Source organism: Pinus tabuliformis, chromosome J (assembly GCF_031772625.1).
Source record: "Pinus tabuliformis cultivar Carrire ecotype Pingquan chromosome J, CPIR1, whole genome shotgun sequence".
Classification (NCBI taxonomy): Eukaryota; Viridiplantae; Streptophyta; class Pinopsida; order Pinales; family Pinaceae; genus Pinus; species Pinus tabuliformis.
The window spans coordinates 1,159,458,938-1,159,463,561 of NC_142295.1; the positions used below are offsets into that span (position 1 = coordinate 1,159,458,938).

Below are 4,624 nucleotides of genomic sequence, written 5' to 3' on the forward strand. Positions count from 1 at the left end.
TGTCCAATACTTAAGAGGTTACATTTCATTCCAAGAAAATAATAAACACCTCCTATGGTTTTCTTTTCACCTTTCTTTGTAAGTATTTTTACTTCTCCTTTTCTTGTAACATAAACTTTACTATCAGTCCCAAGTGTGACTTGTGACTTCACACTCTTATCTAACTTAGAAAATAGGGCTATGTTTCCTATCATATGGTTGCTGCAACCGGAGTCTAGAAACCATATATCATCACCTTTTGTTTTGGCCATATTACAAGCTAACAACAAATTATCTTGGCTGATATTTTCTCTAGTGAAATTTGCACTAGATCTACTACTCATATCATGCTGCTTCTTCCTACATTCATTGGCATAATGCCCATATTTTTTACAATAATAACATTGGATATTGGATTTTTCATACCTTTGTCATTGAGCATGACGTTGTCCACTTTGTTGGCTACTGCCTTGGCCTTGGTTCTGATTTGGATTGCAGCCTCTTCCTTGAGCATTTGCTGGACTGTTTCTTCCACCTCTATTTTGGCTTCTACCTCTTCCTCTCTTGTTTCCTCTGCCTTGACCTCTTCCTCTTCCAAACGACATCTGGGTCTTGAAGGCTTGCTTTAGAGATGAGTTTTCATTTCTACTCAACCTCTACTCATGTGTTATCAGTGATGCATGAAGTTCATCAATTGAAAAGTTTGTGAGATCCTTTGTCTCTTCTCTGGTGGTGACAATCACATCGAACTTTGAGGGTAGGACCCTCAACAGTTTCTCCACAATCCTCCTTTCTTCAAGAATTTCTCCATGATATCTTATTTGTGTGACCAGACCAATCACATGTGTGAAGAATGCGTCAATATTGTCTGATTCCTTCATGCACAGATTCTCAAAATCTCTCCTCAGCAACTGTAGTTTTGTTGTCTTCACTTTCTCCATGCCTTGATAGGCTGTCTTGAGATTTTGCCATGCTTCTTTGGATGTCTTTGCTGCTGCTATCCTTGGAAACGCACTCTCATGCACTGCTTGATACAAAAATACGAGGGCTTTTGAATCCTTCTTTTTATAGCTCTTCAACAGATCTTTCTCTGCCTGTGTCAAGTTATTAAACTCTTCTTCATCTGCTGGTTCTTCAAATCCATCTTCAACTAATTCCCATAAATCTTGAGAAGCAAACAGGGCTCTCATAGTTATTGCTCAATAGTCATAGTTTTTCCCATTAAACTATGGGAGCTGAGTCTTAAAAATACCCATGCTAGTGCTGATCTTGGAGCCAACCATTCCTTGCACTCTAAACTATGCTTCAAATATTTGACTGTGTATTTAAAATCAATGACTCTCTTCAACAGCTACACAAAGAAAACTTTGAGAAATACCTGGATCCTTTCTTAACTGAGAAGTTGCTACAGCAAGGAGTCTTTCCTTCAACTTCTTTGACACCTTCAAAGAGCCTGGACAAGCTTCGATACCACTATTGGGAATTTTCTGGTAAATTCCAAAACAAAATCACTGAATAGAGAAACAATGCTCTGTTTTGCCACAGGATCAAAAAAAATTTGCTGGAGAAGAACAGAGTTTTCAACACGCATGAAAACACTATGTATTCATTAATCAAACCATTGCAGTTACAAATCTCTTCCTCTGCGAAAGGGATTTACACAATAACTTCCACACAAAAAAAATTACTTCTCTCTCCAGGAAATTTTACACTGCTGTGTAAAAATTTTCTTTACATTTACTGCAAAAAAAATCTTCCTTTTTCATTTACTCTGCTGCATATTGTGTATTGCATTACGCATTACATATTCAACAACAAAAAAAACATTCATTCGCACTGCTGCGAGCTTCACATTGCATATGCAATAACCAAAGAAAAATTACATTTAACCTGCTGAAAAATTCTCCCTTTTTTTCTTCTTCGCACTGTTGTGCATTTCATTGCCAATACAATGAACAAAAAAAACATTACATATATTGTTTGACTTTTGCCCATACTTCCGTGGTAAAAAAAACAATAAAATTAAAACGTTTTACCAACATTCACCTATCACATTAAATTACATTTATTACTTTTACGGATAAAAATTGGCGGTCAATATCAAAGCTTTCACTTCACGTAAGGTTCATAAAAGACTCCATGGTGCAGGCCTGTACGCAGCCATTGATCTCATCGGATGGCTGTCATCAATTCCCCGGAGGCCCCATTTGCACGAACTTTACCTGCGGGGGATGGGCGGTTTTGGCAAGGACACGTGAGACACGTGTCAACAGGTGAGTGTGATCGGAGCCCTGGAAGGAAAAACAATGTTTGGCAAAAGGCGGTGCGGGGAAGTATGTGTGGTTTTCCTCAGCAGTTTTGCTACATTCAATGCCGCAGTTAAAATTATGTTTCAACAGAATGATTGCTGGGTTTTTGAAATGTTTCCTCGTTATTCATGTTGTGCTGTCTACTTACGCCAAGTTTTATAATTTATTCGATTTAACAAATATCTACTAATAATATATATGCCAGAAATTTGACCACGATAAACCTGCAATCGGTTAAAATATATATGCTAGAAACTTGACCATATAGGCATCCTTTCCCTGGTAACATATAGGCATTTTCTGATACTCTTCACGGGGAATTTAATTTTTCTCAGGATGCCTTCTTGCATCTTCGATTGCGAAGGAAGAAGCTGCGAAATTGGGAACGGTGATTGGTATAGACCTGGGAACTACTTACTCCTGTGTTGGGGTTTACAAGAATGGTCATGTGGAGATTATTGCCAATGACCAAGGTAACCGTATTACCCCATCATGGGTGGTGTTCATGGAAAATGAGAGGTTGATTGGAGAGGCTGCCAAAAACCAGGCCGCAGTCAATGCCGAACGAACCATCTTTGATGTCAAGAGACTCATTGGGAGAAAGTAAGTACTCTGATCTCTGATTTGCCCATTCATTAGACAATTATATTTATTGCAAGTCCAATTCTTGCCTTGATATTGAACCCACAAGAGTGCTAGTCATGAAATTGGCACGTTAAGTTAGGGGTCGAGCAACATTTTGGCTGGGGTCGGATTAGGATTTGATTTCTACCCTCTCCAAACTTCAAGAAAATGATTTAAAACTTCAAGAAAATGATTTAAAACTTTTACTTGATGAGCACAATTAAATGAAAACATTTGTTTTATATAGGTTTGAAGACAAAGAAGTTCAAAAGGATATGAAACTGGTACCATACAAGATTGTGAACAAAGATGGGAAACCTTATATTCAAGTTCAGGTACGAGATGGAGAGGCAAAGGTATTTAGCCCTGAGGAAATCAGTGGTATGATTTTGACTAGGATGAAGGAGACTGTAGAAGCATTCCTTGGCAAGACTATAAAGGATGCTGTGGTGACTGTCCCTGGTATGCCTTGTTTTCAATTTTTTTTTAAATGAGGTTGTGGGTAACCAATTGTTCACTGCATTGTGACTGTTAACTTGTGGGCTTGCGCAGCTTATTTTACTGATGCATAGTGCCAAGAAACGAAGGATGCTGGTGTTATTCGTGCCTTGAATGTAGCTCGTATTATCAAAAAACCCACAGCTACAACAATAGCTTATGGCTTGGACAAGAAGGGTGGAGAGAAAAATATTGTTGTTTTTGATCTTGGCGGTGGCATGTTTGATGTCAGTATTCTGACTATTGACAATAGTGTTTTTGAGGTTTTGGCTACAAACGGTGATACCCATCTTGGAGGTAATTTGTTTGAACTCTGTCTGGCAGTTTCACATTACGATATGTGCACGGTGGTTATCATTGACTTTTTTGGTTGGCTTTCGAGCTTTGAACTTATGGGGATGTACACTAATATGCAGGTGAGGACTTTGGCCAAAGGATAATGGAATATTTCATCAAATTGATCAAGAAAAAGCACGGAAAGGATATTAGTAAGGATAGCAGAAATGAAATAAGACATTCAATGTGTTCTTTGTAATATAGATATAAACAAAACATCTAAAGAAAAGTAATTGCACAATGATCCAACCCAAAAAAACAAGGTTTTCCACAAACCAATTAGCTCTTTTAGAAAAATTCAACAATTCCAATTTAATAATCCTATCGGCCTCTCTTTGTACCTTTTGGAACAATTGCTAGTTATATTCATAATATTAAATTTATATTTTAATTACTATTCATTATTAATTTTATCTTTTAAATGATTATGTATAAAATTAATTATATTTAGGAGGTAAACAACTTTTCCAAGCGTTGTTTGAGCGTTTGCAAGTACTTATTCATGGTTAAATATGTCATGGAAAGTTTATCCTCTGATCGATAATGTTAATTTAAAAAACTTTGTACTCTATTTTACAATCATTTAAATATCATTGCTTAAAAATATTTTTTAATAACTATTAATTATTAATCTTACTTTTCAAAATTACTATCTATAAAGCCAGTTATATTTAAATCCATCTTTATTTATAATATAAGTTATGATAATTTTATATTATATAATTTTATTGTAAATAAATACTATTAACTTTTAATTTTATTTCTAACTAATTTTTATTAATATTCTAGATTCATTTTAATTTTGAATGTCTAGTCTTGAGGGAAGGAATTTCTTTTTATTTTAAAAGAAATTTGTGGCTCGAGAAATTTGATCCAAC

General features: G+C 35.7%; 1 pseudogene; it reads left to right on the forward strand.

The window, feature by feature from the left end:
* Positions 1-2,118: 2,118 nt before the first annotated feature.
* On the forward strand, positions 2,119-3,945 carry LOC149231207 (luminal-binding protein-like; annotated as a pseudogene).
* The last annotated feature ends 679 nt before the right edge of the window (positions 3,946-4,624 follow it).